We start from the raw sequence: 10,184 nt of genomic DNA on the forward strand, positions 1-10,184 counted from the left end.
TAAATAATATTTTTAAAAATTGCCCTACTTTGTACTTTAGTGAACTATGATTGATCCTTTCCCAGAACTATAAGAATTTCAGCAATTATCATGCTTGCTTTTGTATAAAAGCTTATGATCTAAGGCAGTGAAGTAGTAGAGAAAGGGGAAAATAAGCAGTCAAGAGAAAAACCTGAGTGGTAGGTTTTTGAGAATATAAACAAACTCTGCATTTTTATAATACAATGGTATTGCTATTTCTCATCTTCTTACTGTTTCTCAAATGTTGTTGCTTTAACAATTTAGAACTAAGCCTGTTAGTTAAGTATTATGCTGACAATGTAATGCAAGCTCTAATTTTACAAAATCAATAATGAAGTAGACATATTTAAATGAGTTTTTGAATTTCAGGAATTTTGCTTGAGGGAGAATCTTTTTATAGTCAAGAATTGATAAAGCCTGTTAACATATGTATTATAGGTAAGTGAGTTTGTTTAACATTAAATCTTGCTGCACTAGAACATGCAACATTATTATTAACAATAAACTAGTCCTAAGGCATGTTAATTACACAATTTTATGTCTCTTCGTAGATGTGATAAAGCAATTAATTTTACTTTTAAGCTAACCATTATACTCAAAAGTTATAATTTTTCACTGTTTTTATAAAGTTATTTTATACAGTTATTTTGTTATTTTATGAAGTTGAAATAAGTTCTCCAGTGATAAATATTTACTTACAGTGTTACTGTTTTGTTGTTGTATGGTCGCTAAGCTGTGTCCTACTCTTTGCAACCCCATGGACTGCAGCCCACAAGGCTCTTCCATACATGGGATTTCTCAGGCAAGAAGACTGGAGTGTGTTACCATTTTCGGCTCCAAGGAATATTACTGACCCAGCGAAGGATGCTGTGTCTCCTGCATTGGCAGAAGGATACTTTTGCCACTGAGCCACAAGGGAAGCCCTGTTATTGCTTTATGTAACCACATTTAGTTTTAATTCTACACTAATAGGACAGAATTGTATCAGTAGTCTCATCTTCAGCGCAGAATGCATTCAATCTAGAGCTGTGCACGGAATAGTGTTTATAGTAATATAGAAATTTTATGTTTTAACAACATCTACTTTTTATTTGGAATATTTTTAACTAGGTAGATATTATATGAAAAAAGGGCTTCATGACCAAACAAATTTAGAAATTCTGGATAAAAGCACTTAACCAGTTTTTCTTTTAACTTGAAGGAATTCTCAGAATGTGTTAAAATACACTGGAAATAGCCAAAGAAGATATAGACTTCAATATTTGTCAAAAGTCAGGTTGATAATGTTAATAACCATCATATGAGATTTTGATTCCAACCCTATTGAATTTATGTTATCACTGTTAAATACTATCCACCAACACATATAATTAAAATTGTGTTCTATAGACATCACCTAGGAAAAGTGAAAGTGTTAGTCTGATTCTGCAGCCCCATGGACTGTAGCCCACCAGGCTCCTCTGTCCATGGAATTCTCCAGGCAAGAATATTGGAGTGGGTAGCCATTTGCTTCTCCAACAGGTCTTCCCTACCCAGGGATTGAACCTGCATCTCTCAACTTGAAGGCAGGTTCTTCACTGTCTGAACCACCAGGAAAATAGCTCTAAATTCTGTCAATTCTGTTTTCAATCCCCTTGCAATTATTCTGGTTCTAGCCCCACTTATCTTATTGTTGCATTATTCAACAGCTCTGAAAACATACTCCTCCAACTGAAATCAGTTCTTCCCACAAATTATCCAAGTTAGATCTCATCAAGTAGCCTTTGACACTTCAAAGAAAAGTCTCAGTAAAGCAATTGGCATAACTGCAACATGGCCTTTATCATCTTTGGCAGGAGCATCTCTCCATACTATGCCCTTAATTAATCCATGTTCTGGTCCCTCATGTTTACTCATGTTTCTCTAACTAGAGCTCTCATGCCTTTATACTCTTGTTCTGAAATATCACTGTCCCACTTGTCCCCTCGTATTTCAAGGAGTAACTGAAATGTAATCCTGTGATGCCTTCATTTTCATCCGTCCTTTTGAATTAACTGACTTTTTAAAATGTCTTTTTATGCATGTGGGCTAAGTTGCTTCACTTGTGTCCAACTCTGTGACTCTATGGACTATAGCCCGTCAGGCTTCTCTGTCCATGAGATTCTCCAGGCAAGAATACTGGAGTGGGTTGCCATGCCCTCCTCCAAGGGTCTTTTTGTAGCACTTCATATTTATCTTTTTCATAAAAAGTACCACAAAGTTACATGTCTCTTTTAGTATACTGTAAGAGCATACCAGCCAGCAGGAAGGATATTTTACAGAAAAGTGATGTCTTTAAAAGACATCTGGTTCATTATGATTTTTATTAATTCTATTGCAAAAAATGCATCCTTTATTTTTAAATTTTAATTTCACCTACTATCATTTCCTAAACTTTAAGATGAGGTATCTGTGTAACTGAAGTAGGAAGAACCTGGGTATTGAAAGTAGAGAAATGAAGAATAAATAAAAATAGAGTTATAATCATACTAGTTTGATTATTTATTGGGTGCTTCCTGTATGCTACACAACTTGGTTAGCACTTTATATACACTATCATATTTATGAAATATGAAAAGACAAGAAAACACTAGTAAAAGGTGAAATATGATGTCACCCTATTCGGACTTCATACTGCTATAGCAGGACATTATGTAAATGTCCTACATTTACATAACCATATGAATTTTTGAGCTTTCACTAAGTGTCAGGGACTATACCAAGTGCTAGTGATACAAAAATGAGTATTTTCAACTTTCATAGAGCACACAAACTAATGTTATGTGCAGGCAATTATATAAGAAGTCAATAAAAACCTTATGAATGATCATAGAAGCTGATTGTTATTGGTTGAATTGTGTCTCCTCACAAAAAAATATGTTAATATCCTAATTCCCAGTACTTTGTAACATGACCTTATTTGGAAATAAGGCCATTGCACATGAAATTAGTTAAATTAAGATGAGGTCATGCTGGAGTAAGAAGACCTCCTAACCTAATATGACTGGTGTCCTTGTAAGAGGAGAAGAAACACAGAGTTAAAGTACATGAGGGGGAAAAGCCATGTGACAGTGGAGGCAAAAATTACTTTTTGTATCACTAACTCTTGGCATAGTGCCTGACAGAATTTCAATACCACATTTTCTTTCCTACAATTTCTGCTGTGGAAGTATATTTAAAAACTGCTTCCATAAGGATCAGTGTGCAGGTTTACAGCTTTTTGCTTTCCAGACGAAAACGTCTCAGTTGTATTTACCTTGTCAGTAATCAACACAAGCACATAAAGTAAGTGTTCACAGGCACTTACTGCTTGATGGCATTTATACAATTTGTAGAATCCAATTGATATTTGTGTTATTTTCCTTTATTTATACTTTACAGTAACCTTTGCTTTTCAGTTTCTGTTTTGGGTTTTGTTTTTCCCAGAAATTTTCTTATATTACTGGCTAGTATTAGTAGGTGTCATTTGTCAGTTCTTAAATCAAGTAACCATGATGAAAGAGGAAGCAAATTAGTTAAACAGTGTCATATCAGCATCTATTTTGGAATGACATCTTATAACAACTCCCTTAAAATTGTCATCTATTCTCTATTTCCCTCAAAATGTCAAATGTGAAATTAGAACTTGCCACATTTAAGTAAAGACATAATTGAAAACATTGATTTATTTCCATCTGATCACAGCATAATAGTAAGGCCTCCCATGCTTCAACTGAGCATTCCTTTGATGAAAGGCACACTCCATATATGGTTTGGCAGCACATATTCTTTAAATCAGCCAATATGCAGTACACAGCAAAGAAGGAAGATATGGGCTGCATCTAGAAGGAAAATTATAGTTCAAAGACTTCTTTGCTAACTTTTTAAAAGTATAATTAACATAAAATAAAAAATCACCTGTTTTAAATTTGCAATTGAATGAATTTTGACTACTGCATATACCTGTGATGTAGAACTTCAAAGAATATAGTATGACACAAACAATTTTGAAAAATGAGACCAAACTTGGAAGACTTAAGCTGTCTGAGTACACTGTTTTTTATAAAGGTATAATAATTAAGACTTCATACTAATAACTTAAGACTGCATAGATTAATGCACTAGAATAAAATCTAAGAATTAGAATTATACATATGGAGTCATTCATATTTTTTACAAAGATAAAAAGAGAAATCAAAGAGTAAATGAAAACCTTTTCAACAAATAGGTATGGAAAAATTGTATATCATATGAAAACAAAATAACAAAAACAAAAACTCCACCTATTTAGATTCAGAGCTCATGCCACATTAAAAAACTAACTCTAAGTGGGTCATAGACCTAAGTGACAGAATTAAAAACTGTAAAAACCTGGAAGAAAAAATTTAAATGCAATGACTTTGAGTTAAGAAAGTGTTTCATAAAAATTAAAGCATGAAAGAAAAATTGATAAACTCTACTTTAAAAAAAAAAGACATGTTAAGAAAATAAAGTGACTACCCATATACTCATAGAAAATGATTATCACACATAGAGGTCTTATTTACAGATATATAAAGAACACTTTCAACTCCATGATAAGAAAAATAGACAATTTAAAAGGCAATGAATTTAAATGAATCATTCACCAAAAATTATATGTGGACTGGAAATATGTAAGTGAAAATATGTTTAACATCGCTAATCATTAGAAAAATGGCTATTAAATCTACAATGAGACAACACTATAATGGCTAAAATTTAACAGACTCAAGATGCCAGATATTGGCAAGGACATTTAGTGATGGAAACTTTCATACATTGCTTTTGGGAACTGAGAGTGGTACAGCCACTTTGGGCTTCCCTGGTGGTTCAGAAGTGAAGAATCTGTCTGCCAACGCAGGAACACAGGAGACATGGTTTTGACCCCTGGGTTAGAAAGATCCCCTAGAGGAGACAATGGCAACCCACTCTAGTATTCTTGCCTGGGAAATCTCATAAACAGGGGATCCTAGTGACTGCAACCCATAAGGTCGCAAAGAATCAGACAGGACTGAGTGACTGAGCACAGGGCACAGGCACAGCCACTTGGGAACATAATTTTGCAGTTTCTTATAATGGCAAATATACACTGACTTCTTATCCTATCCACTCTCCCATCAAGAAGATACAGTGTGCACATAAATATCAATATCATCTTATTCATAAAAGCCCAAAACATGAAATAATGCAAATATCCATCAGATAGTGAATGCTGCTCAGCAATAAAAAGTATAATGTACTGATACATGGAACAAAAGAGATGTATCTCCAAAATGTTATGTTAAGTGAAGAAATCCAGGTATAGCTACTAAATACAGCTTTGGTTCCATTTATGTAAATTTTAAGAAGGGTGAAACTGAGGTAATAGAAAACAAGAACCAGAAGGAGAGCACCGACTGAAAGGGGATTATGAAATTCTTTGGAATGACAGAAAAGTTCTACACTTAATCTAAAACAATGAAAAATATGAAAACAAAACATGTTTTCCTTCATATGTATATTTCTGTTTCCCTCATTTGTATAAATCTAAATTTTCACCTGGTATCACGTTCATTCTGTCTGAAGGACTTCCTTTAAAATTCTTTAGTGTTGATCCGCTGATAAAAATTTCTTTCCATTTTTCTATTTCTGAATTATGTGAGTTTTCATTTTTGAAAACAGGAAAATGATTTACTTTTCTTTCAATACTTAAAAGACAAAGTCTTTTGGATTTGTGGGTTTACAATTTTTATAATATCACATAGTTTTATGGTCATTATCTCTTTAAATGTTTTTTCTTCACCTCCATCTCTACCCTTTTCCTTAGAACTCAACTACAGAGGTAGGTAAAATGCTTTCTGCTTTCCTAAGGCTCACTGATACTCTCTTCATTTTTTCTTACTATTTTTTCTATCTTTGTTTTATATTGAATAGTGTCTAATGTTATAGCTGCAAGTTTCATGGGTTTTTTTTTAATATTTTTAAACTGTCTAATCTGTTTTTAATCCTATACAATGTATTTTCATTAAGTGTAAGTCATTCAGTCACATCCAACTCTTTGTGGCCCCATGGACTTCTCCAGGCCAGAATACTGGAGTGGGTAGCCATTCCCTTCTCCAGGGATCTTCAAAGGTAGTGCATTTTTCATTTCTATCTGTTTGAGTTGAATTGTTTTCATATCCTGCAGCTCTCTCTTCATCATATTAATGCTTTTATCTCTCGTCTTGAATATGTGAAGTATATTTATAAAACCTTTTCAATGTCTTTATTTTAAAAATTTATCATCTCTGTGCTTTCTATTTCTGATTGATCTTTTTCCTGGTTATAAGCTATATTTTCTGCTTATTGCATGCCTGGACATGTTTGATAGCATGACAGATAATATGAATTTCAAGTTTTGTGGAGTTTTTAAAAATATTTTAATTTGATTTGGGTCCTCGTCTAGGATATAGTTCAGTTCATTGGATTATTCTGATCCTCTGAATTCTTGTTTATAACTTTAAACTTGATTAGTTGTGGACTAAATTCTATCAGAGTGGGACTAGAACAGTCTTTATTCTATGGCTAATTTGCTATTTTCCTAAGGACTCCACCAGTCTATAGAACTTTCCAAGAGCTGCTGCAAAATAACTCTCACAAACTAGGTGGCTTAAAACAAGAGAGATATATTTCCTTACAATTCTGGAGGCTAGAATTAAAGAATCAGGTGTCATAAGGGCCATAGTCTTATAATTGCTGGCAATCCCTACCATTCCTTAGCTTGCAGCTATAAACTCCAATCTCTCCCTTCATTGTCCCATGGAAGTTTTTTCCTCAGTGTGTCCTCAGAGGACATTCTCTTCTCTATCTGTGTTTGTCTCTGTGTCTCTTATCTTCTTATAAGGACACCAATCCAGTATAACTTCATTTTATATCTTACTGAATCTGCAAAGACCCCATGTCCAAATAAGTTCACTTTCACAAAACCAGAGGTTAGGGCTTCAGCAGAACTTTCTGAGGTATACAATTCATCCCACAGCATGGCTGCTCCATATCTAGGAGGGCTTTGCATTAATAACCAATGGGATATGGGCAAATTTTGAGTATACTTGATATACAAAGACTAACTATTCCTTTCTGTGATTCTTTTCCTGGCATTGGTAGTTTCCTGAAACCACTGCATAGATCAGTACTCAGCTACAGACGTCAGAGAATCCCTCTGCAACCACCAGAGTTTTTTGCCTGTCACTTCCTTCCCTTTCTACTGTCTCACAAATTCCAACTGCTTTGGCTTCTGGAACTTCAATCTCTACTTCTCCAACTCAGTGCGATTTCCAGACTCTATTTGGGTTCTCACTTTGCCTAATACAGCCTAGAATTAATTTCCAAACAGTAGCCTGGAACACTCGAAGAAATCTATTCACTTCTCCAGAACTGTCCTTTACTTCCTATTTGCCTCTTCCTATTGGACACAGTGTATCTCTGCCCATCCTCCCCATCCCGAGACCCTCACCTAAGCCGGTCACAAACCCAGAGTCATATAACACACTCTTCGGGAGCTAATTGTGCCCTTTGCCTTCTTGAGAAACCCCACATTCCACTCACCTGTATTAGACTTTGGCCTCAGTACATCGGCATCTCACATGGCTCTCCAAGGAGCACATTTCCTGATGGAGGAGCTTGGGTGAAGAGTCTAGATCCCCAGCAGACTATTGGCAACTCGGCTGGGTCAGAAACAGAGAGTAATGACCTGAGGCTGCTCTTAGGAGGAGAGGCGACCGTGGTCTCTCACACAAATCCTAGATACCTCTCAGCAGCAAGGAGAAACAATTGGACCAAGGTGTGCAGTGGAACGGCACAGTCCGGGGTGTCCTGGCCTTGGACTTTGGCTGATACAAAATTGCGACTCCAGAAGCCCTCATTACTGTCCTGGCCTGGAAAGCTAAAGATTTGGGGCTTAAGCATGACCCATTCACTCTCCTGCTCCGGAAGATGGCCGCCGGTCTGGCAGCTACACGGCCTGTTCTCACCTGTCCAGGCGCCTCTGAGGAGAGTCTGCCGCACTGAGACTCTGCGGGTGGGGGACAGCATCCATGAGGATCAGGGTTTGTTTTATAGGTGGTGTGAATCAGACTCCTTACAGGTGAGTCTTGGAGGAAGGCCTCTGGAACTTGGGACTTCTGGACGTTTCTCACCTCAGGACTCCCCTTACGTAGCGTGCGCCTAGAATTCCCATGGACGGAGGAGCCTGGTAGGCTATATAGTCCATGGGGTCGCTAAGAGTCGGACACGACTGAGCGACTTCACTTTCACTTTTCCCTTTCATGCACTGGAGAAGGAAATGGCAATCCACTCCAGTATTCTTGCCTGGAGAATCCCAGGGACGGCGGAGCCTGGTGGGCTGCCGTCTATGGGGTCGCGCAGAGTCGGACACGACTGAAGCGACTTAGCAGCAGCAGTGGCAGCAGAATTCCCCAAATCCCATGAGATCCAGCATTCTCTGGGAATAATGATGGCGGAGCAGCTCATAGCACCTGGTTCTTCCGGAATTCTCTGAGCTCCTGATGGCTCTGTGTATCCAAGCCCATCTTCACCCCATCCCTCCATCAGGACCCACAATTAACCCTCCCCACACCCAAAGCCACAGAGCACACCTTGTTGGCTCTAACTGAGCCCTGTTTGCCTTCCTGGAAAACCTGCACGCCACCCACCTGGACCAGGACTGACCCCTGCCTGTGGTCAGCGGGTGTCTTCATTAGTGCTCAAAAGAGAACGTTCAACATTTCCTGTGTTTACTTCAGCAGCACAAATGCTAAAATAGGAAGGATACAGAAAAGATTAGCATGGCTTCTGTGCAAGGATGACACATGTATTCATTAAACGTTCCTTTTTTTTTTTTTGGTAGGGCAGTGAAACTGTTCTATAATACTAAAATGGTGGATACATGTCATTATATGTTTGTTCAATCCTACAGAAACAGCAACACCAAAAGTTAACCTTAATGTACAATATGAACTTTGGATGACAATGATGTATCAATGTACGAGTCATCAGTTACAACAAATGTACCACTGTGATGAGGAATGATGAAGAATGAAGGGGAAGCTTCTATATTGGGGCGCAGGCATATATGGGTAATCTCTGGGCCTTCTATTCATATTGCTGTAAACATAAAAGTAAAAAATTCAGTCTATTTTTTTTTTTTTTCAAAGAGACCATTCCTGATGGAGGGACTCAGTGGGGGGAAAAAATTATAGCTGTCAAAACTGTCTCGAAATGGTTATTTCCTTTTTTTTTTTTTTTTCTTGTTTACTAATTGGATAAGGCTGGAGGGCATTTCTGTTATTTTTCCAGAACCATAAATATAAGTCATAAGGGCATATTTTAAGACTGAGATTTTTTTCTATCACTTTATATAATTGTTACTAAACTTATACTTCCATTTTGAATTGTTAGTAATCAGTGCAAGGAAATCTTTTCTGTGCCTTGATTTTATGACTTTCTTTAATATTTGCTGTATATATATTTCCTGAAAATATTTATGATACAAATATATCCACATTTCTTGTGTTCTATGCTGAAATGTAGTGAAAAACTATTTTATAACTACTTAGTAAAAATATTAATGAGAGAAGGTGGGGTTGGCATATGCTGGCATACTACACTCAGCAATTTCTTATCAATAAAATTCTTTATTCCAGTATATTTAACATAATAAAATTGACTAAGATAATTAGAAATTTTCATATTTACCAGTAGCAAAATGCTAATAGCGCCCCTTATTTCTAGGAGATAAATTCAATGAATCTCCTGCCATGTTAGTATATAAACAATACTGGCAATGAGTATAATAGGCTTAGATATGTCATACATATGTGACTGAGCAATATGTGTTACAGGATGTTGTTGTTTAGTCACTAAGTTGTGTCTGAATCTTTGTGGTCGTTTCTTCAGAGGATCTTCCCAACCCAGGCATCGAACCGTGGTCTCCTGCATTGCAGGAGAACTCTTAACCATTTGAACTACGAGGAAGAGGGGAAGTCAAAAGAAGAGAGACAGACCTAGCTAGTAATCCGTTCTCTAAGTGTTCTCCACAGCCTGGAACACCCAAAGAGATTCACAGAGTTAAGTAGAGAAGAGAAGGGGGAGGGAGGAGATAGAGGTGACCTGGGAAAGAAAAAGGAGAG

At 36.8% G+C, this 10,184-nt stretch overlaps 1 non-coding gene across 1 annotated transcript; it reads left to right on the plus strand.

Annotated features, from left to right (window-relative positions):
- The first annotated feature begins 8,785 nt into the window (after positions 1 to 8,785).
- Positions 8,786 to 8,892, plus strand: LOC145539988 (U6 spliceosomal RNA). Its single transcript, XR_014078125.1, has one exon. It is a non-coding gene; the product is annotated as a U6 spliceosomal RNA (small nuclear RNA).
- Positions 8,893 to 10,184: the final 1,292 nt, after the last annotated feature.

This window comes from Giraffa tippelskirchi, chromosome 2, assembly GCF_054371585.1.
Source record: "Giraffa tippelskirchi isolate mGirTip1 chromosome 2, T2T-mGirTip1v1.2.pri, whole genome shotgun sequence".
Lineage (NCBI taxonomy): Eukaryota > Metazoa > Chordata > Mammalia > Artiodactyla > Giraffidae > Giraffa > Giraffa tippelskirchi.